The sequence below is a fragment of the Gekko japonicus genome, unplaced genomic scaffold, assembly GCF_001447785.1.
Source record: "Gekko japonicus isolate JY-2015 unplaced genomic scaffold, Gekko_japonicus_V1.1 scaffold700, whole genome shotgun sequence".
NCBI lineage: Eukaryota > Metazoa > Chordata > Lepidosauria > Squamata > Gekkonidae > Gekko > Gekko japonicus.
This window is the reverse complement of record NW_015163109.1, coordinates 30,767-55,320: the sequence shown is the minus strand read 5'-3', so window position 1 is coordinate 55,320 and position 24,554 is coordinate 30,767. Positions and strand designations below refer to the sequence as shown.

Below are 24,554 nucleotides of genomic sequence, written 5' to 3'. Positions count from 1 at the left end.
AATCACTTATTTCTTTCACGTATCTTCCAACCCATACTTACTATAAAGAAGTAAAGTGAGTAAGCATCAAAATATAATAGTCACCATTTTTCTATTTAGCTGCAACAATGAGTCACAGTTGAATGGATCTAATGCCTTATGCTGTCTGAATTGTTTTATATTTTGTAACTTGTCTTAAGTCTCATTGAGAAAGGTGGGCTATAAATTAAGCAAATAAATAATTTTTTCCAAAATTCCACAAAGGCTTCCCGCTGTGTGGAAAATGTGCCTTTTGTATGTATCCATCTCTTAGTAGCTTTGATGTTTTGGTAATTTTCCTAGTTTTGGTAATTTTGCTATGTTCCATACATCTTGTACCCAGAATTTGATAGGAAGATGTTTTTGATGTTTCCAGGTTTCGCCGCTATCATTTTTGCAGCCATAATTATACCAATGATCATCTTTGGATTGCATTTAGTGCTTTGTTCGTTAACTAACTAAACTCAACAGAACAACATATATTAAAAATCTTATATAAATAAATGTATTTATATAAACCCATCTTATCCAATTTATGTGTAGTTAAAACGCTAGCTGTAATTTATTTTAAAAATTCTCTCTTTTTATATATATTGCAGAAGCAGCAGGCCAGCCATCTTGCCTGTCATATTTAGTATATGTAGGACAGTCATGAGTATTTAAGTAACTTACCTGTTTGGAAGAGGAGGATAACCCTTTTATTTGATTACTTTTCCCTTCACAGAGACTACCTGAGTAAGCATAGAATTCCTTGAGATTCGAGGGAGTGGCATGGAAACATATGGGGAGAGTGTTTGAGCTATTCATGATGTGTTTGTTGTGGGGGGAGGGGGCAGTCTACCTTTGCAAATCTCCTTTGGCAATTTTCTACATCAACTAGATCCCTCAGTGAGCCTTTATCTCTTGGTGTCTGGTCAGCCTGAGTAAGTTCTCATGAACAACTTATGTTGCAAAAGCATTGATGTGTTTTAACTACTCTGTATGTTTGGATATAGCTGGAGCTGGGGGTTAATCATTTTCAGCTGTGTTCCAAGCCTTACGCTGGATGAAGCACCTTGCAAAAACCAGCCATATGGCAGTGGTTTTTTCAACAGAAAGGGACAAAGATAGGAGTATGTACCACTGAAACTCTCTCTGCCGAAGGTGAAGGGGAAAAAGTCTGAACAAGAGTAATCTCTTAATTACTTGGAAATGTAAATCCTTCATGTGATTGTTTTTCAGTGGTCATCAAAAGACCGTTTGCATAAGGCCATAGGTATGTATGTGTAAAGTGCCATCAAGCCACAGCCAACTCAGCAACCTCGTAGGGCTTTCAAGACAAGAGACTAACAGAGGCGGTTTGCCATTGCCTTCCTCTGCATAGCGACCCTGGAATTCGTTGGTACTCTCCCATCCAAATACTAACCAGGGCTTGACCATGCTTAGCTTCCAAGATCTGAGGAGCTTGGGCTAGTCTGGGCCTTCCAGGTCAGGGCAGGTCACAGGCAGTCGTCCTCTATTACCTGGCATGTTCTGGGGCTGTGCACTGTGGGTAATTATGGCTCAACGCAAGATGGAACAGTGAGAGTAGTTCACCATATCAGCTGGATGCTATAGCATTATTACTGTTGCAGAAGGGAACGTATAATAAGCATGCCACAAAACAGTAGGAGGTGAGGGATTGGCAGTGTCCACACCAACTACTCTCCAGGCTTCAGCCTTCTGGAAATACACCAAGGTCACTTTTTTATGGTTAAGGACACAGCTGATGGCACAAGGCAAAGGAGGAACTGAAGGCTGTGATAGGGAAATAGAAAGTTGCACCAAAGTGTAGGTGGGTTGGGAGAGGACATTGGTTACAGCATCAGATGACCTCCAAGCTTTGAGGTGTGGACTTGAGAAATCTTAGCACTTTCTTCACAATGAGAAATTAGATGGGGTGTTCCCAGGCTTTTCTTATCACTGCTTGAATGCTATTAACACACACCTATGACTGTCTATCAAATGTTTTAATCTTTAATTTTGAACCATACTTATACTGTGCTACTTATTTTTGATAGAATATTTCAAATCCCCAAATGCACAGTGAGTATATATTTTGCTTTTACCAAGGGCTTAAATGATAGTGCTTTTTTAAGGCAATACAAAGCAGTGCTGTAATTTTCCAGAAGAATTAGAATAAGAAGATCTTCCAGAAAATTATCTGGCTCTCTGAATAGAGCTTGATTTAATTTAACATGTTTATTTTGATTTATATTTAGTAAACAAGGTACCCCATGTTAATGTAATGTCCCAGTAGCAACACATCCTTGAACTAAAATGTTTGATTGGCAGAAAAACACAAATCAAGTGTGATTTAAACATTTATTGAAATAATACCTACACAGGCTCATCCTGGACCACAGTTTGCCCTTTTGTCATGACCTCTCCTACTGCTAGAGGGCCCACTAGGGTTCAGCGAGAAGAGGGGAGGGGATTGCAATGCCAGGATCCTCCTCCTCTCCACTGACCTCTGCTCCCCCAGAGCTCTGAGCAGGATCAGCTACAACATCCCTGGCCTGCTTCTTGGCCCTTTTTAAATACCCTATGGGATATCACACCCTCTTGGCCATTTCCACCCCACCCATGTGACTAGCAAGTCCTGGGCACTGGAGGAAAACTCTCATTAGCATGGGCAGGTTCTGCCCCACCCCCATCTGACTTGCATTACACCAGATGCCTTTCCTCAGTGCCTGGCTGCAGGTCTGCCTCTTACTCCAGAGGCCAGACCTGCCCCCACCAGAGGCCTGCTAGGTTGCTTCTTTCCTCAGGCGCCATCCCTGCAACCTCCCTGCTGCTTCATCTCCCACAGTCCCACACAGGTTGCACTATGGCTCAGGTTGGTAGTGCCAGGCCAGTCTGACTCCTGACCAAATGAGGACAGACTGCTGTCATCTCAGTGGAGCATAGCCTGACTGGTGGTGCAAAAGGGTTGTCCTGGCTCTCCGCTGACGACATGGAGGAGAAAAGAGGGTCTTGCTTTATTGCAGCTAGTAAAGTAGGGCAGGGTCCCTTCCTGGGGTTGGATGCTGAGGCAAGACCATCTCCTCAAAGATGCCAGATGTATAATCTGTAGTATGTCAGGCTGATGTCAGACACTGAACATGAAAGGCAGGAGAGAGAGGTACCATCTGAGTATTCAGGTGTTGTGGTCCTTCATTCATGCCATCCAGAGCAGAGAGGCATAGTCTGCAATGTGCATGAAAGGGTGAGGTAGCACTGGAGGGCACTTGACTGCAAGAGTCTCCTTTTCCACAGTGGCATTTTTTCCTGCAGGCTGAACGCTTCTGGCTAAAGAAGAGGACTGGGTGTTCTTCTTCCAGGTGTTCTTCAGATAACATGGCTCCCAAGCACTAGTCAGAGGCATCCGTATGGAGGATGAATGAATGATCGAAGTCAAGGTTGTTCAAGACCAGGATACGTGACAAGGCTGTTCAGAGACTGGAAGGTGGCAATAGTTTTGTAGGTCTATAAGATGCAGCATAGTTGGTCCTTTTTTACGAGTCAGACAGCAGACTGGGGCGGGTGTCAAAATGTGGGATGCTTTACTATAATAGCCCACCAGGCCAAAAAAACATCACATTTGTTTTTTGCTAGAAGCAGGGGAGCTTTATTCCAAGGTGGTTATCTTGTCCAGTAAGGGTCACAGATGTCCCTGTCTTACCAGGAACCCCAAATAGCCCAGGTTCTGGAATCCTGAATAGCTCTTTGGAGGGTCATCCCATAGGCCTGCTGCCTGCAGGGACTGGAGAACTGTCTGAAGATGCCACAGATGTGAAGGTCAATCATCAGTGTAAGCTGGCAGAAAGCCCTAGCACAGGTCCAGGAGCCAATGGATAAATCAAATAAATAAATAAAAATAAAAATAATTTTTGAAACATATAAATACACACGCACACACACATATCTCCTTATAATAAAGGGACCTTTGGGTCCCGGGTCTGTCGCTCGGGTTGGGGGGGGGGCAATCCCATGCCTGCGTTGCCTTCCTCCGTTGCCTCCGTTCTGCTCACAGACCTGCCGGGCAGCGACTCGCCCTCAGTCTCCAGGGAGCTGCCGGGCGGGATGGATACTGTGGCGGCTAAACGCCTCTGACGTCCACCACCTCACCACCCGGTCTACGCCCGCACAGGGACCGGCGCCCCTCTGGCCCACAGAGCGCTTTAGGTGGCCCTAACGCTGCCACCGCCCGGCTGCTCACTGAGACTGTGCCGACTCCTTCTGTCACCCCTCAAGCTAGGGAGCTTGCCAGGGGGCTGACAGCGTGGGCCCAGCCCTCATTCCCCACCCGGTTTCCTTGCACTGCAGCTCCCACAAGGACTCCCTTGCTCGCCACTGCTCCAACATGATGTGCGGCACTCGGTCAGAGTCCGCAAGCTGTGCATCATGCTGCCACCGCACGCGAACGGGACTCGCACCGCCTTCCTCCCCCACCACTCCACCTACGACCTCCATTGTGAGGCAGCCAGCTGCAACACTGCGCCCACCCTCCCTGATGCGCCCACACCAGTGCCTCTAGCAGGCAGTGGGGAGTACGAGGCCGGTGCCTTGACTCACCAGCCCCTCGAGTGGGTGGGGGAGAGGAATGAGCCCAGCTGCCTTGGCCGACCGCCGCCTCCATCACACTGGTGGCGGCAGGAACGAGGCCGCCCAGCTTTGCCTGCTGGGACCACGAACACATGGGGGGAGGAGCGCTTTGGCCCACCAGGCCGCCCACCTTGGCCCGCCAGCTGACAGGATTTGAGCTGTTCTTAACTGGTCATCAAGCAAGTGGGCTCTTGGCATTGGGTAGGCATCAAACTGAGATACCTTATTCACTTTCCAATAGCGTATGCAGAATCGAATAAGGCCATCTGGCTTTGGTACCGGTACAGCAGAGCTTCTCCAGGCACTGTGCGGATGGCTCGATGACATCGAGTGCCCGCATGTCTCATACCTCCTTTGCCACTGCATCTCATCACTTGCTGTGCTTGGGTGGATGGTCCCAGGCCAGGCTTACTCCTGACCTGGCAAGGACAGGTTGATGCTATCCTAACAGAGCACAGCTTGGCCAGTGGCACAAAAAGGTTGTACTGGCTCTCCACTGATGTCATGGAGGAAAAAGGAAAGGCTTGCATTTCTGTACCTGGTAGGGTCAGGTGGGGTCTTGCTGCCCAACAACTTGTAAGAATGGTAATATAGCATGATACTTCCTTTACATTGTATAACTTTCGGGGGAGGAAACCTGAAGGTACTGAAAGCTGCTAACATACTAATTTTAACGCACCCAAAGAACTATGAGTGTTATCTCATAGACATGGTTGTGCCTGGGGGAGACCATTGCTATCAAAGGCAGAACTGTTACTAGTAGCTCTGGCCTTCTCCCCATCCTTTCTGGTAATTTGTGGTTAAGTAACATGAATTTGCGGGTTTTGATTATTTTTCCACTTGTTATGTTGTAAACGGAGAAAAGTGGATTAAAATAAATTGTCTATTCCGACAGAATTTCACTCTATTCCGACAGAATTTCACTCCTGTCCACAGAGGTCACTGGAGCACCTCATCCCTTGCATTCTTTATTAGTTCCATATGAGACTGGTAATTACAGTATCCCTTCTATCATATGAGAAGGGTTAGTTTTGGATTTGCTTTATTTATTTATATGTTATTGTATTTACTTCATTTCTCCTCAGTGGGAACCCAGAGTGGCTTTCAGCTTTTCCTTCTCCATTTTATCTTCACCACAACCCTGTGAGGTAGGTTAGGCTGAGCAGGTGTGACTAGCCCAAGATCACTCAGCAAGCTTCCATGCTAGAGTGCAGATATGAACCCTGACCTCCCAGATCTCAGGCCAGCACTCCAACCACTACACCACACTGGCACCTGTGTAGCCAATCAGATTAATTCATGACTTGATTCTTTAAAATTTTGGAATATGGTAGATATTTATGGTTTTATCCCCCCATCTTCAGTTTACAACTCAGTAAATACACAGAATTTCTAGAGATAATCATCTGAAAAGACATTAAGTATAACTTTCAAACTGTCTGGCTTGTCTAATATTGTATTGGTAACAGCATCTCTTCACTGTTAGTAATTTTATGTAGCAAACCATGATTTGCCATTTCTGCTGATCGGGCAAGCTACATTTTGTTCTTGCCTGGCAAACTATGACTTCAAATGACAGCTTGCAGGTCAGCATGTAGAAATGTTTTTTCTGATAAAAATAAAGCACTAGATGTTTTTCCAGAAGATTTTTCATCTTGCATCTCTGATAAAATTGGATTTCTGTTGAATATGTACAGCTATGTACATAAAAACTATTAGAGTGTAAAACATGATTGTTTGTAAAAGCCACAAAATGTCCAATGATATCTGTGACCCATAGTCTTAAAATTCATTCTTAGTAATGAATGTGGATTAGAAATACTGCTTTTTGTTTTCAGTTACTTTGGGGGAGGGGGGGATATTCTGTTTTGTAATTTGGTAAAGCTTTTCCCACACCTAGTAAGTTGCAAACAAAAAAAAATTGCTTTTTAAACTAGGAACCCAGCGAGAGAGGTCGAAAACTATACTCTCAGCAAGTCTTTAAAAATCACATACTATCAACTTGTATAGACACAATACTTGGCTTTCTCTTTGTCAAGGTCTGGGTCCAGTCAGAGTCCACATCAATGTCGGTCCATAGTCAGGGTTCCAGAAGTCAGGCAAGGCAGAGTCATTCAGTCCAAAGTCATACACAAGAGCAAGCAGGTCTGAGATCCAAGTCCAAAGCCGGTCCGAAGGTCACTGGGGCGAAGCAGAGTCAGGAGCTGTAGTTGCAGAATTCACCGGGCGGTGACTTGTTGCTTCCACATTGAGCAGTCTCCCTTGACTGGCTTTTATAGGTATCTGCCGAAAGGTCTTACTTGCAACGAACTGCTTGGGAGTAACCCTACAGCTACTCATCATCAGTAATCAGCTGGCGTCGGGCCAGGAAAGGTGTGCTTTGTCCTTTCTCCTGGAGCTCCATTCTAAGCCTTTGTCTCTTGCACTCAAAGGATGTGGGTGAAACTGGAGGGCTGGTAATGACCACCTGGGTTTCATCTGTTGGAACTGGAAGGTGCTAGTGGATCTGTATCAGCTGTCCACTGTGGACTCTAACAAGCCTGCAGTTCACCTTCTTGCTTGCTGCTTCTGGGGATTCAGAGCTGGTTATACAGAACTCCTCCTGAGAAGTCCATCTCTCCTGACTGACTCACATGACACTCTTTGGAGTTTAAAATCAAATAGGGAGAGATTCTTCCATGGTTTCCTGTAGAACGAGGTTTATTGTGGGACAAGGATTTGCTGTTTATGATTCTGGTTGCAAAAACAGTAAAGGCAACAAATAAATGAATAAATGGGGGGAGGTGAAAATCTGCTGTAGACTTCAGGACAGGACTGTAGTGAGAAATTCAGAGTTCCACCCCTTTATTTCCTGACATCACCTTGACTCTTCATCAGTTTTTGCTGTCTCCTCTTAGGGGACAGATTTGGTGAAGAAAGGAGTCTTCTGTTCTCAAAACACTTCCTGGCTTGTGCTTAATAATTAGGAAACTGCCCTTCCTCGTATGTATTTTGGTCCAAGCTTTTTAGAATACTGGTAGAATGTTTGGACCTCTGCAGGCTCTCGGAGTACTTTCTCGCTTCCCTACAGGGAAGTTGTGGAAGACACTGGCTGCCTCTTGCCCTCAGTGGTGGTTTTGTGTTCTGCAAGAGGTCTTAATGTGTCTGCCTTTTTAAAATGAAAAGACAATCCAGTGCTCCACACTGTACCACTGCAAAATACCAAAATCAGATTTCAAGCTACTTGTTTCAAAATATAAAGTCTCCACATGAAATGATAGCAAATATACAGGATATAAGTCCTCTATAAGGAGAGAAGGTTGATTGGTAGCTTTTACATGTGAAGTAGAGTTGCCTGCAGGCAACATGCACCATCTCCCCCCCCCCCCCCCCCCCCCCCCCCCCCCCCATGTTAATTCTTCTTTGGGAACACTTTCTGAGAGATTCTGGTTTGTTTGGATCTACCCTTGGGCTCCTGCAAACTTGTTATAATATTGAGGATTTAAAAAAAAATTAGTGTTAGGCTGCTGGGAAAAGATTGTCCGCGCATAAATGTTAACACTTGTTTTCATAGTTTCATAGGCAAGTTTCTTAGGCAAATTTCATAGGCAGGCGTCAGTCCCCCATCCTGGTGCACACCAGAGCCATAGCACCAGCCAGCTTGTTTCCCAGCGGCCTCTTCCTTCTGTAGTCTTGGCAAGAACATCCAAAGCCACTTCAAACTAGGAACTTGCAAAAAAAATAAATACAGCTTTGCAGGGTGGATGGTGAACTTATATTCTGGGAATGTTCAGAATTTAAATTAAAACAGGTAGACAAAAGGTTGCAGAACAAGTTTTTTGTTCAGATAGCTTTCTATAAGTAGTAAGATCAGTGTTTATGTTGATGGAGTTAGCCGAGGGCAGAGGGAAGGCTCTTGTCTGAAGCTGCACAAAGACAATGAAGGCTTCTGGAATCTTCTAGGGTGTTGGGAAGGGGTCTTGAGGAGTATATCTGAGGAAAGATGGGTTGTAAATATTTGAATGAATAGAGAGAATCTGTCCTTTTCTACATGGCTGTTCAGAGTACATGGTGGGATGAAATGGGAGATGTGGGTATTCTTTTGAGGAAAGGCAGATTGGACTACGGTAACGTGTTACAAGTGGGACTGCCTCTGAAGGCATCTTGGAAGCTTCAACTGATACAAAATGCGGCCGTGAACATCTTGTTTAGCTTCAGCTGCTGGGAATGTACAACTCTAGTGCTGCATTAATTTCTCTGGTTACCTGTTTTCTTCTGGACCAGTTCAAAGTGCTAGCTATTACCTGTGAAGCTATTCACATCCTAGAGGCTTCTTAATTAACTTCTGCTGTGCTCCCAGGCACCATCTTATGGTCTTCAGACAGTTTTCTCCTTATGGCCCACACAGCAAAAGCTGGATCACAGGTTTTTTCCATAGTGGGTCCAATCCTTTGGAATGACCTGTCCAGATACGTGGGAAGGTGCTACCAGTTGCTACGTTTAGGAAGGTTCATAAATCAGTCTCATTCCAGAGGGCGTTTGTCAGAGAGTAAACTATTTCAGCAGAGTTGATTGTGTTCTTGTTAAACTTGTATGTTTTTATGGTGTGATTTTAATGATGTGCATTTTGTAATTCTGTCCACTTTTGTATTTGCGTGCAGTTTTTAATTCTGAGCATGTTTGCATATTCTGGGCATATTTTAAATCTTGCTAAATGAGTTAAGTTTTGTATCCTTACAACCTGATGTTGTGTTAGCCACCCTGAGTCTGAGGAGATAAAGCAAGATACAAATGTTTTAAATAAGACGGCTGAGAAAGGTAGAGACCTGAACATAGCCTGAAAAAGAAACGTTTATTCTGCTGACCTTTTAATTTAACATCCTAGGAAATATGTTTCAGACCTAGGGTAAGAGGGGTTTTGTTTGTTTGTTTTTTGGGGGTTGGGTTTTTTTGTTTCCTTTGCTCAAATGTTTGTAGGCAATTGTTGTTCAGTGGTATACTTTTCCTTTTTATAACTAACTAGTAGCAAAGTCCATTGTAAAAGGAATACAACAAACGCAAGATGTTGGTCTGGCCCTCCCCCTTAGCGAGTATTTCAGTGAGGCGAGAGGGGAAGCTTCTCCAGCCACCATGGCTGCCTGCATGGCAGCCCCTTGGTAGCTCCTGCCGGGGCTTCCTCCACCTCTTGCTTGCACTTCGTGGTCTGCCCACAGTGCTGCGTGCAGTTCCTGCGGCACTTTACGCGCCAGCTCCTTCCTGTCTCTCCTCTTTTTTAAAGATAAATTTTATTGGTTTTATACTGTTAATTCCTACTTCCTAAGGGTAAAGGGAACATACTATTTCTAACTTAGGACAAGATTTGATGTTGAGTTACAAATTCATCAATCGCTCCTGTATTAATATGGTGTGTGTGTATATATATATAACAAGTATGGAAACTTCTGTCTGATAAAGATTAGTTACAAAGTCAAAAGTTTGTAATCCAAAGTATTACGCTAAAGTCAAAAAATTGTAATCCAGAGTAAATCGTTTCTTCTTCTTCACTCTTGAAGCTTTGGGTGCTGCTACTTCTTTCTCAGACTCTGAAGTCGAACTGCTGGAATCACTCGAAGCATTATCCGTTTCTTCCTCGCTGGGTTCCTCTCCTTCCTCCAAATTTAAATCATCGTCTTCATCTGGGCCCACTTGTCGTTTCAAAAAGTTTCTGGCCTTTTTGACAGAGTCAATTTTGATTTTCTTATCGTTATATTTGAACTCGAGTCCTTCTGGGAAGCTCCATCTGTAGGTTATTGATTTATTTTGCAAAAGCAGAATTAAGTCTTTATATCGACGCCTTCGTTTTCGGATCTCAAATGGAATGTCTTTTAAAATTTTAATTTCTTCATCATTAACTTTTAATGTTTTTCCCGATGGAGCTTTTAAAACATTGTCTCTTATTGTTCTCTTAAAGAATTTAACGTAGATTTTGCCCAGTAGTTTTTTTTTTCTTATGAAGTCAGGATATGTGCGGTATGCCAAGTCCATGTCATTCTGGAGATCCTCTTGTTTTAAATCCGAAATTGCTGCAATCGCTCCACTTAATGTTGTTTTAAAATCTTCTCCCTGCTGTTCAGGAACTCCTTGAAAATGTAAAACATGCATAGATTTTTCCAGTTGAAGTAGAAGTAGTTGATTTTTGTTGGTGTTTTTTTTTTAACTTCTTCCCGTTCTTGCTTAATATCTGTAGTTCTTGTTTCAACTTTCTCGATCCTTTTGTCTGTCTTGTTGGCTCTTTTTCCCATGTGGGCAAGTTGCTTTTGGACAGAATCCAGCTTGGTGTTGATAGTTGACATCTGCTCCAGCAGAGGGCGCAATGCTGCAGCAAGCATATTGGGAAAGTCTGCAGCCGCTTCCTGTGTCTGGGTGGGAATCGTTGGTACAGTACTTCCTGGGGGAAGTTTCTTCTCCACCGCCATTCTCCTCCCTCTCCCAGACATCTTTACAAAAAAGAAAAGTTTTATTTTTATTTATTATTTGTTCGACTTCTATACTGCTCCTTCCCGTAGGCTCGGAGCAGTTTACATGTAATTAGTTATACCTATCTAGGGCCACAATTGTACAGGGGAAGGTGTCAGCCTACCAGCACCCAGGCAGCAGGGCTCCCTTTTTTCTCCCAGTTCCTTCATGGTGGGCACTTTCCCTCCTGGCACGGCGTTTTAAAGTAAAGTTTCTCTGAATTCAGCGCTTCTTGGCTTAAAATGCAGCTTTCAAGCTCAGCAGAAGTCTCATACAGTTAGTTTCGTTCTTTCTCACTTTTCTATAGTGATTGGAAACTGCTCCGTTTCAAGGGGGGTGGAACTCCAACCATTCCCCACTCGCCGCTCCTTCCCTCAACAATCTGGCAGATCGAGACTTCTTCGTTTATACAGAGGTCTGATTAACTCACTGTTTAGGTGTGTTCGGTTGTTGCAAGAGGCTTATTTTTGCTTATTTTCTTGTCCACTCATCCAGCGGTCGGCTCTGAGTGCCATACTGGCTCCGAGGCATCAGGACCTCTCAGGGACAGGCAAGCCTTGATCCCTTGGCCATCACCTTGGGAGAAGCTTATCCCAGCTCCCCAGGCTGGTGGTCTCCTACAGAGACCCTGGTGGGGTCTGGAACCAGCCATGACCCCTCCTGATCGCCTCGGCTTGGTACGTCTTCATCGGAGGTTCGATGAGCCGCATCCAAGATCAAGCCACCATAAACCAGAACTCCTCCTGTTCTTGATCCTGGCGTCTGGCTTTCCAGGAGCCACAGCTCCTTTCCTCTTGGTCAGACCCTCACTGCTGCTGCTGAAGGAAGGCGGGGGGAGCCTTTGAAAGGTGGTGGCCAGCTTTCTCTGCAGGGCTGCCTGCTGAGCTCTCTCCCTGAGGAAGCACTGGCCTTGCGGCCAAGGGAGAGAGGCTACAAGGGGCGGCGAAGGTGAGTGCTTCCCGTGCTTGCCACCACTCTCTAGGTCTGCTTCCTCCCCCACAGCCTTTCTGGCCAATCATCAGGGTCTCCTTATGAAGGCCCCTGCACCTCAGCATCCCTCCTGGCGGTGCCTCCTCTGTTTCTTTGGTGCCATGGGGGGGTTTCTCCCCCCCCCGGGGGGGGGGGGGACCGAAGGAATGCCTGAGGAGGAAGCACAGAGGAGAAAAGGGAATCCCCGTCACTCATAATCAGTGGGGAGCTCTCCTGTACCACACTGGGCTGCCTCGTAAGGCTTCGCCCGGCAGAGCATCCATCCCCTTCGCTGGCCTCCTCCAGACTGAGGCCGAGATGCTGGCCGCCGGCTCTGTGGGCGGGACTGAGACAACGCAGCAAGGTGGTGCAGCCAGGGGATTGGCAGACCTTCCCAGTGGCAGCTGAGGGAGCCAAATGCTGTGGGAGCGTGTGGAACGTTCACCCCCCAAAACAGAATTATTATAAGGCGAGATAACTACTTATACAACTAAAGTTTTTCTTTTTCTGTAAGTGGTGTTGTGGTTGTTTCTGCACCCACATATAAAGCATGATGCAACTTATGTTTACAAAAACAATCTAGGGAGACACCAATCTGGATTTGAATGACCCAAGGTCACATCAGCAGGTGCAAGTGGAGGGGGGGAGAATCAAACCCGGTAGGAGGGTGAGTTATAATTTGGAGAAGAGTCTCTTAAGAGACAGAAAGAGAAGGTCCCAGTTACAGGTTCCCATATAAATATAGCTGTAATTCACAACTTGATGGGGGGACAGAAAAAGAACCATAGATATGCTTGTGCGTTGGAAGAAAACAAGAAGTGTACTTCTTGAGGACTAGCAGCTTGAAGTACGGACTGAGTAAATTGCACATCTCCCATGTTCAAGTTTCCTATGGGGCCAGTTTTTCCATACTCCCTATCTGTGAACACCTAGCAAAGAGAAGAAGAAGAGAAGAAGAGATTGGATTTATACCCTGCCCTTCACTACCCAAAGATGTCTCAGAGCAGGTTACAAACTCCTTTCCCTTCCCCTCCCCACAACAGACACCCTGTGAGGTGGGTGGGGCTGAGAGAACTCTGACAAAAAATGCTCTTTTTCAAGGACAGCTGTGCCAGAGCTTGTGACTGACCCAAGGTCACATCAGCAGGTGCAAGTGGAGGGGGGGAGAATCAAACCCGGTTCTCCCAGATTAGAGTCCGTGCACTTAACCACTACACCAAACTGGTGTAGATGTTTCACAGCCTCATCCTATGGCCTCATCCTATGGCCTCATAAGGAGCATCCCCCCTCTTGGAAAAGGAAACTAAGGAACATCTCATCCTCAAACTGATAAACCAACTGCAGCTTTCCTCCATCTTCTTACATCAGGAAGTGCTTTAGAAGGTCCTGGGAAGGTACTATCTTTGCCTCCATCATGGGACAACAGTGGGCTTGGATCTCCACTCTTTGGGTCCATGCCCATGGTAGCCATTTTGTGGTCATCCCCATAACCCTTCCTCCAAATTCTGGAGATGGTCATTAGGTGAAGGAATTTGTGGAGGTTTGGGATCACTAACGTAATCTTTTTTCCAACCCCCTTTTTGGTAGGTCTCTGCAAAACTTTTCACAGTTCTAATTGGTGTTGTTGCTGTTGCCTATGCTTAAAATGTTGACACATCCATCCAATTAATCCATTTAATTAAGTGTATTGTTTAGGGTTAGATCTTGCATAGTACCTGCATGATCTTTACTTCAACCTGTTTGGTAAGGAGACTTTTCAACGTGCATTGACAAAATCGAACATTGCCCGAGGACTGGGAGGTGCTCAGCTTGTCCCAAGAGTCACATTCTGTTTCTCCCTTCACTTTACTTCTTTTCACTTCAGAATTAGACATTGTAACTTCTGTCATCCCTTTTTTAGGACATGGTGGGATGTTAATTAAATGTTTTTGGCAGTGGGTTATCATATATGTGGAGTGCCTCAGGCAGTGCTTGCAAAGAAGACAGAGGGCGAGAGCATGTCAGTGATTCTGAAATTTTGCATCAAGTATCTCAGAAGTGAGTATGGATCCCATGTTTTTACAAGAGACTGTTTAGCATCTGCACCTCACTCTGGGTTGGAGTCATGCTTTACATGTTACCACTTGCATCAGAATGAGGCATGTGGAGCTGAGTGGGCATGCAAGTGCAGTGATAGGTGGCTTCTGTGCTCTGGAGCTAGGATTGCCTAGAAGACTGCTGGCCTAACAGACATTCACTGCTCAGTGTTCTGGCCCTTATTTCTAGCCAAATGCTTGTTTCTGTTGTGGGTGTTTCTTTTATTATAAAATGTTGTGTTCCACCTCATCTGCTAAAGATTATCAAGGTGGCATCCATACAAGGTTTTGAAAATCCAATAGTTAGAGACACAGTGGAATAAAATTTACAAATCTGTGTTAAGAACTAAAAAATTAAAAACCCAGTACATCAGAAATATCTCACGAGCATAAGATCAGCCATTGGTCAGTGTAGTCCAGGATCTTGGTTCAGTCCACAGCAAACTAGATGCCCCTCAACGGTCTGCTAGGGGAACAGAAGCCTAGACCTCCCCCTGTGTACAGGATAGCCCACCCAAACCTTGTCCAGGGATGAGAGGGGAATCCTGCACTTTCCAGTACACTAAACAACAACCCACAGAGGTAGGCTACCCTCTCTGGATTCAGAACAATATGCCACCAGAACCTCTACAATAATCCCCCTCCCAACCTGAGATTAGCGGTTCAAAATCTCAGCTGGCATCTAGGGCTTAACACATTAGCAACTCTACTCAGAATTGCACACTTTACGCTTAATGGTAGCTTGTAGTCAGTTAGGCACAGGAAATAGACTTGGAATCCCAGTTACAACATCAAAGACCATTTATAAACAAGAACAATTTTTTATTCAGTACAGAGCAATGCAATTAAACCATGAAAGATTTCAAAACAAGAAAGGCTAGGGCTGTTTGCCTTAACTACACAGTACAAGATGCATATTTACAAAGTTCAGGAAAATCCAAACAGTCCAGAATAGCACCAAGGGATTTTGAGAAGGAGAAATCCCATCTTTGCCAACCATGTGCTCAGCTCACAAAACAGTTCTTTGTCTCCCAGAGAGACAGCATTTTCCAGGTAGTATAAAACAAGTAGAACCGGAACAGAACTGAGAGAGAATCTCTCCCATAGGGAATAACCAGTTATAGGCCAATTCCAGTCACAAATTAGCCCTGGCCAGGAGCCAATTGCGAGTGGGAATTGGAGTGCCCAAGATTTGGTTGTTATGGCTATGTGTGGGGATAGGCTAGAAGTTTGGAGACCACGCCTGCAGTCACATGACCCCAAACTCCAGCTTCTCCATTGCTGACGTGACGTTTTGCATGTGAGGCAGAGCCAGGCGCCATTAGGTCTGCCTCTTCCACATAGAGGTGTGAAAGAATGTGTGGTTATATTGCATGGTTATAAAGTTTCTCTCGCCAAATGGTTGGCCATTTGGCTTGCGAGAGGAAATAAGACGCAGCATGTTATCAGAATGTAATCACAGGAGCAGGCATGGACTTTTAGAAATCAGTATTTCTATACACCCTGTCCTACTACTGAAATGAGTATTTGCAAACACCAGCAGCAAAGCAGCAATACAACCATTACAAGCTGTGGGGGGGGGGGTGTTAAAGAAAAGAAAAAAACAGGGAACAAGTACACTGGCATCTAACAGCCAATATTATCCTTTTGCCTGGTGCCTACTACTGAGCGAGCCAGGCAGCAGCAGAGAGAGCCCCATCCCTTGTCCTCACCCTCCTTACTTTGGCTTATAGATCTTAGACGACGGGCAGTTCTGTATGGGAGTGCGTAATTTTTATTTATTTTTCCGCATAATAAATAAATCCTTCAGATATCCTGGTCCTAGACTGTTTGGGCTTTGTAGATATAAACTGGCACTTTAATTGTGCTCAGAATCAAATCCCTACCATTGTCAAGCCTTAAGCACCAGTAAGGTATGTTCAATATAATTTTCGCCAGGAAGCAACTTCACTGCTGTGTTTTGTACAATTAAAGCTTATGAACACTCCACTCTACACCCCATGTAGAGTTCATTGCAGTAATCCATGCAGGCCAATCTAAAGCTGCATACAGAATGCAGACATGTATACTAGGGGAAAGCAAACCTAGGAGCTTCAAGTACCTAGTTCTATTGAATGCTTTCAGATACCCACACACATAGATTTTACTTATCAATCATATATGTGATTGATTATACCTTTACATTATCTTTTCTTAAAGTGAAGCAATACGATTAAGATAAGTAAAAGCAGTGCTCATTCCCAATTCTAATGGTAGGGGACAGAAGGAGGCTATTGAATTTTTAATATTTATTGAACATGTAAAAAACCTGGAGAAGGTAAGCAGACTGAAGACAGCAGTGCAGTGTACTGAATTTGGGAAAAATGAGTAACTGGATGAAATATGAAATCACATAAATATTTGAGGAATAAACATTCAATAAGCTAATAAACTGATTCCTAATGGAAGCTAACTTGGATCGTGTTGGTCTGAAGCAGTACAACAAATTTAGAGTCCAATGGCACCTTTAAGACCAACAAAGATTTATTCAAGGTATGAGCTTTTGTGTGCACGCACACTTCCTCAGCTACATTAGAATGGAAGCTAACTTGCTTATGCTAGATGCGTCTTTCGCAGGCTTTTGCTCGGTATTCTTACAAGCATAGAGTGTCTCCAAAGGGGGATAGCTGGAGGGGTAGGGTTTGAGGAGGGCGAGCGTAGGCACAGGGAGTGGGAAGAACTTTGTTTGGGAAAAGAGCTTGGGAGTGGAGGGGGAGCAGGTAAGAATAGCAGAACGACAGTCTCGGCATAGTTTCATAGGTCCAACATGGCAAGGGGAAGGTCCGAGAGGGGGGAAAGGTCTCAGTCTGGAGATTGCAGTGATGGAGGACTGAACCTAGCTTTGCTGCACTGAGGAGTGCCTTAGTAGAACCCTTTTTACCTGGGTATCTATCGTTAGGCCAAATGACCCGGGTCACAAGTTTGGCTCCTCTGTGCTATTGGGCCAAAGTTTTGTACCTGGGTTGTCATTGGAGAACTTTGGGTTGCTCACTGATTGGTAAGATATCAAGATCTGCATCCTCATTGGGGGAAATGTCAGGATCCAAAGAGTCTTTCAGTGAGCTGAAGTTTTCTTTCTAAGAGGTACTAATATGGGATGCAAATAGGTGATGTGATGGGAGGGGGAGATGAGTCTGCCTGGGTTGATTGTGATAACTAGGTGGCGGTGTGATGCATATTTCCAACAGTGGCCAAGAGATGGGTGGATGGTTTGGGCCATGTATTTGACTGTGTTCTAAGGGTGTCTGCATTATAAGGGGGATTCCAAAATAATTTTGGAGGGCCCATTATTGTCCTTCAAGCCCTGATCTCTGATCATAGCCAGGAAGTCGTTGAATTCCAGGAAGCCACAGAATAGACTTTTGACCAGGGTTTGTCAGGGTTTCAATGGAAACTGGGCTACTCCCTCATGCACTGGCCTCTTAATTGCATAGTATGATATTATTTAGCTTTAATATCAAATCTCAGTCCTCCTGCAACTTCAGATGTAGCAAGGCCTGAGAAGTTGGGGAGGGGGGCTTGAAAGGTTAGCCTCTGACCAAGAGGTCTCTGGAGGTAGGCTGTATTCAGACATTGCGTATGATTATAGATAAGGAAAGCTATGCATGTACCTGGCTTATTCGTGGGCTGCTTCACACACCTGACTCCCTTCCCCTCCTTTCTTGTGCCAAGAATTAAAGTAAATAAGTAAACAGAGTTACAGTTTGTATACATAATTCATACCACCACCACCACCACCAGAATGGTAAACCTGAATTAAACCGTTTTAGGATCAAAGGGGTTTTTTATGGGGGGTGCTACTTCACTTCCCTCCGGCATTATTATTCTATTTACTTCCTTATATCTTTCTACCTGTCTAAAGTTTCTTTTTGGACAAGAGTTTTGATTAGTCTCTTGCCCTTGGATGTTTCTTTTGTTTATTTTGGTCCAGCTGTTTTCAAGGTTTTGTGGATGGCTAAAAATCAGGGAGGGAGTGTGGAGAGACATGAGTTTTTTTCTTAATGGTGTTAGAGCTAATCCCCATTAGTAGCTCAAGCTTTACTCTACTCTCACATTTCTCCCTTGATTGGAGAGTTTAATTTATCTTAGTAGGGCTTATTTTGTGGTGGTTTATTAGTTTATACAACTCATCCTGTTTAATTTATTCTCTATCATTCCTTTTTCCAGAGGGTTTTTTCCTGTGCGGATACTTATTTCCACCAACAGGGGGCTCACTCTCCCCCAACAGCTTTTCCTACATAGTCAGTGGACTTTCTGGGTTTGTAGAAAAATCCAAAAACTAAAAAAATTCCTTCAGGGATGGCTGAATCCCCCCAAAAACCTTTTGAAATGGCCTCTGCAGGGATCTGCTTCAGGCATCAACGGTGAGAGATTAGAATGTTGGGGGGGGGGCTTCTAACTGGCTCTGTCAGTAAAAGGGTGGAGGAAGGGCCCTTTCCAGGCCTCTTTTGGCCTTTCAGGGAGGGAGGGAGCCTTGGGGGCAGGCCTCACAAGAGTTGCCAGTGCCAGGCTGGGGGATTTCTAGAGATTTTGTGGTGGACTCTAAGGAGGGCTGGGTTTGGGAAGGGAGAAGCCTCAGCTGGGTATAATGCCACAGAGTCCACCCTCCAAAGCAGCCATTTTCTGCAGGGAGACAGACCTCTGCTGTCTAGAGCCCAGTTGTAATTCTGGGGGGGGGGTGTCTCCAGGTCCCATTTGGCGGTTGGCAACTCTAGGCCTGGCAGTAGTCTAGGGTTGCCAGGTCCCCCCTGATTTGCATGACTCACCTAGCCTCGGCTGCTTGCTACCGTTCATCAGCAGCCACCCTATGAAAGCCAGTAAGGTGCAGCAGTTAGAGCTTCCCATCTTGCAGTGGAAGCTGGCTTCGTGATTTTGGACGAATCACATATTTCAGCCTAACCAACCTCACAGGGTTGTTGTGCAGATAAAAAGGAGGAGGGAATAATGAAAGCTGCTTTGGTCCCCACTGTGGAGAAAGACTGTAATTTTCCTAGGTAGAGGCTGGGGGGTGGATTTGGAAAGCAGAAGACAGAGAGGCAGATAAATGTAGGTTGGCTGTTGGGTGGGAAGGAAATAGGGTTGCCAACTCCAGGTTGGGAAATTCCTGGACATTTGAGGGGTGGAGCCTGGAGAGGGTGGGATTTGAAGAGGGGAGGAACTTTGGACTGGTGTAATGTCATAGACTCTACCCTCCAGCCATTTCCTCCACGAGAACCACCATTGCCAGTCTCCAGGTGAGGACTGGAGATCACCCAGAATTACAACTGTTGTCCAGGTGACAGAGATCAGTTCCCCGGGATAAAATGGCTGTTTTGGAGGGTTGAGTCTATGGCATCATACCCTGCTGAGGCTGCTTGCCACCCCAAGCCTCACTGTCCCAAGGCTCCACCCCCAAATCTCCCGGAATTTCCCAACCTGGAGCTGGCAGCCCTAAGGTGAATTGATCTCTGTAGCTGGTAGAGTTTAGTAGAATGCAACAGTTTTTGCAGCTAATTCCCTGCCAGGTGATGCTAGTGATCCGCCCCTACAGGGGTAAGTTTCCCTTGTGGAATAATAAGCATTAAACTAAACAAAGGCTTTGCGAACTTAAATTGATTATGGCAAAATTGACCTACGAGCCTATGGGTTTTTGCCATGGAAATTGGTCTTTAGTATTTATTTCATTTGTTTGGTTGATTGATTGATTGATTTTTACCCCATCCTCCCAGCCGAGGCCGGCTCAGGGCAGCTTACAGAAAACCATATAATATAAAAAATAACATTCATTAATACACAAGAGTTCTTAAAACCATAAATATAATAATATATCAAATTGTTATTAACATTTCAAATGAGAAAATTGCCTGACATGTTATGGGAACTGTTTATGCAGTAAATGATAACAACATCTCTTAGTGGTACAGTACCTACGGTACAACTCAGGCCAACTCTTATATTGTACTATATTCACTCACAAATAAGCAATGCAATAAAAATAGTATGCTCAGTTCATGCAATCTCCCTTAGAGAGAAAATAGGTTCTTACTAACAGTCTCACTACTAATATGGGTATTGCTTCTGTGGTTTACTATCTCTTGTATTCTGTAAGTATGGTTAAGTTCCTTAGGTTTTGCGCCAATAAATCTTGAAAGAATGACTTAAGCCATGTTGAGTAGAAGCTGGGAAATGAATACTATCTTCCAACAGGTTTGCCAGCTAGTGATCTTTAACTTTGTTTCACAAAGATGCTTTATCAAGAATAACTCTTGTTTTCCCAGTCCTAAATAATCACAATGAAGTAAGGGAGTCGACAGACCTCCACAGCATTTCTACATAAAACATTGTAAGCACAAACGCATGTTCCATTTAGCTTCAAATAACTTGTTACAATTTAAGCCATAGCATACTTAGAAAATAACATACCTTAACTTGATTTAGTAAGGAACCTGAATAACTTTTTCCACCGTTTCCAAGAGTGGAAAGTTTGCTGTTGCTGAATTGCAAGTATCATTTCCTAAACATCTCTCCTCTTAAAGAGATACCAACAGGTGTATATAATTATGTCATTAGAAACTGAGTACCACTACACTGTAACAAACTTACAGATGAAGTTCCTGTATTTTAATATAATTTGCTTAACTATCCTATATGTATTAATACTTCCCATGATGTATGTTATTCATCCATATTAGAAAGCCCTCAAAGCTAGTTTTATTGTTTACTATGACTACCAAATCGTCAATGTACCTTTTATAGAAAGAAATATTTGCAAAATAAGGACTGACTGTTGCATTAAGAATATAGTTCTCTTCTAATTCATGACTAAACAAGCTATGGTGGGAGCTGCTAGATTACCCATTGCCATACCATGTTGCTGAATATGACTGGTGGACAGAGAAAAAAGGTGTCACCTGGGCTGATCAACATGGAACAGACTGGCAGGTCATCTGGGAGGATATGATATTTTCTTGGTGAGAGTATTTAAGAATAACATTGTTACTCCCTTAATCAAAACGATTGGGCCAAAATCAGTATCAAAATCTAATTATACCCATCAGAGCATTATACAGGACTAGGAAAAAGGCCCGTTGTGGAAATAAATACAATGGCCTCTAGAAAGAGGCTCTGGGTGGGTGCCCCGGCCTTGGACACTCAGTGTCAATTTGCTGTGATGACCTCAGCAGGGTATAATGACACTGAGTCCACCATTTTCTCCAGAGGAACTGATCTCTGCTACCTAAAGAACAGTTGTAATTTTGAGTGATCTCCAGCCCTCACCTGGAGATTGGCAACGATGGTTCCCCAGAAGGGAATGGTTGGTTTGGAGGGTGGAGTCTATGGCTTTGTACCTGTCCGAGGTCCCACGCCTCCTGAAACCTCACCCTCTCCAGGCTCCATCCCTCACATCTCCAGGAATTTCCCACCTGGAGTTGGCAACCCTATCTTCTTCCTAGCCAATCATCAACCTACCTTTATTTCCCCCTCACTCTTCAGCTTTCCACCCCACACACACACCTGCAGCCTCTCCTGTGCTCTGAAGCCCTGACTGCTATGTCACATTGGCTGTCATACGGGGCCCACCTCAGCAGCATATAAGGATACAGAGCCTACCATTTTCTCCAGGGGAACTGATCTCTGCCATCTGGAAAGCAGTTGTAATTCTGAGTGATCTCCAGCCGTCACCTGGAGATTGGACACATTTTACCTCAGAACAGCAAAACTGTTTAGAATGTTAGAGGCAAAAGCCAATCAAGTTGCATATGCAAACGACCTCTGTGTTCCAGGCAGAGGCCAATGAGGCTGCATATGCAAATAACCTCTGTGTTCTGACTGGCTGTGGGGGGGGAGGATTAGCAAAATGTTTAGAATGTTGGAGGCAGGACTCAGGCAAAGCAGCCAATGAATAGGGAGACCCTCTGAATGACAGATCAGAGAGCGAACTGATTTTGGAGCGTGTGGAATGTTCTAGAGAAGTGCCACCACCGTTCGGCTGTTATTTATAAGGGAGATGGTGCTGCTCTACATTTAGATGCCAATTTTCTGATTCTGACTTTCATAGAAAGGGAAACAATAATGCAAGGGGGCCAAATGTTTCACATGAGTTTGTAGATCTAGATTTCCAGATTATAGAGGATTTAAGAGAAACAGCTAATGTTGAAACAGACAATTTAACTGAACTCAAGACCAAACCCCCTGGTGAGTTTGTTCTGGTAGGAGGAATTCTAAATAAGAAGAAAATCCCATCTAGAATGTCCGGGGAAAGTGGGTTGCAATATTTGGATTAAGAAGGGGTAGAACAAGTAGAAGAGAGTCCACTGTCTGACACCAAATTACAATATAACATCGAAGGAAAAAGAAGCATACCTTGGAGAACAGTATAATAATACTGAATAAGTCAGCTGATGAGATAACAGCAGACAGTAATTTATGAGATAGTGCCACGTTCCCAGCCTCATAACATTTTATCTTGGAACATCACAGGCTGGGTTGGGAATGGAATAAATCACAGCACGAAGTCCTTGATTTTTTATCCTCAACCCATATATTACTTCTGCAAGAGACCTGGGTTAAGGGGTTTTCTTTTGAAGCTGAGGGCTTTCATTCACTCTGTCTTCCTGCTGTGGGTACTATGGGATGGGCTAGGGCTGCCTTAACCTACCTGGTCACTGAATCCCTGGATTTAAAAATAACTCAGATTGAACTCATAGGGATCAATGCTATGGCTCTATATTTGGAAGCTTTTCCCTCTGATATGGTAATTATAAATGCTTATTTTCCTCCCAGTTTAACTTCTGGTGATTTGGATGAAGTATGGTTCGGTTTTGATATATATCTGGAATATGTGAGGAATAATTATCCTTTGGCCCCCATATTATTGGCTGGGAATTTTAATGCCCAATTAGGAGCTAGTGATAAGCAATTGTTTAAAATAAATAATACTTCTACATTGTTAAATCAAGGTCAACGGTAATAATATAGTTGATGGCCCTGCAGATTTTACATTTGTTTCTGAAAATGGTTCTAGTGTGATAGTTATAGTGTTGGTTTAGTTGGATTTATTAAGGATCACTATAGAAAGAAGCCCTGGGGCCCATACCTGTGAGGGGGACAATAGAGGCTGGGAGTGGTGGCTGGGAGGCAGAGAGGAATGCATTCAAAGGCCAAGCGAGCTGGGAAGATTGGCAGCCCTGCTGTGTAGTCCCTGTGCTCAGAGGCTTCCCCACCCTGCAGTCCCTGCACTCAGAGGCAGCTCAAACTCAGAAGGGTGAGTATGGGCAGGGCAGGAGTGGAGGGGGAAGAGAACAGAGCCCCACGCACAGGCCAGACTAAAGCCCTGGGCAGGCTGGTTCTGGCCCGCAGGCTTAGGTTTGACACCCCTGTTTTAAAGTATAGTAACCTGTTGTTAGTTACCATTATCCTGTTATTTTGGCAGTATTGCTTGGTTCCTGGCTATAGAAGCTCACATCTTGAACCTTATTGCTGGTTTAAAGGCAGGCAAGGGAGCAGGGCCCGATTGGATACCACTTGACTTAATCAAGGATTTTGCCAATACTGACATACTTGTTTCAGACCTTTAATTAGGTACTGTCCATGAGGTCAACTTTTTCATCCTTTGTCTTGTGATGTCGACATTTGCTGTTATCACTGGTCTTTTGAATCTTGGCTTTCATACTATTCATTTTGAGTGCCTGCTCTTATTCAGTTTGAACAAGTCCTTCCATTTTGGAGCCACTTCCAGGTATTTTCAGTTTCAACTTTATTCTCAGATATTGCCCATGCAATCGCTTTTCCTTCCAGTTTTGCAAGTGAGTTTTTGATTTCAGTCTTTTTGTAATCTTAAATAAGTCTGCCTAGTACACTTCAACTAAAAGCTTCCGTTTGATTTTCTTGCTGTAGTCATTCAATGCTCGATTTTCTTCTTCAATTGCTTGCTTAACTTTCAAGATACCCTTTCCCCCTAATTTTCTTGGTCAGTAAAGATGATCAACTTGACTTCTAGGGTGTAGTGAGTGATGCATTGTCATTATCTTGTGAGTTTTGCAATCTATTGCTTCTAATTCTCCTTGTTTCCAATTGATAATGCCAGCTGCTAATCTTAGAAGGGGAACTGCCAACATGTTAATTGCCTTTACCATGTTGCCTCCATTTAATTTTGTTCGCAATATCTTTTTAATTCTTTGGTAATATTCCGTAGTGGTGGTGATTACATTTTTATATTTTAAATTTTTATGTTACATTTTATGTTTATTTCACCCTTCCTTCAGGAAGCTTAGAGAAATGTATATGTTTGTCCCTTGCCCATTTTATGCCCTCAACAACCTTTTGAGGGTGGTTAGGCTGGGAGGCCCAAGGTAACCAGTATGCTTTGTGACAGAGTACAGCTTTGAACCCAGG

General features: G+C 44.2%; 1 protein-coding gene across 2 annotated transcripts in view; it reads left to right on the top strand.

Annotated features, from left to right (window-relative positions):
• ERCC8 (excision repair cross-complementation group 8) overlaps positions 1-24,554 on the top strand; it is a 66,990-nt gene that overhangs the window by 30,377 nt on the left and 12,059 nt on the right. The gene's annotated exons all lie outside the window — the stretch shown is intronic.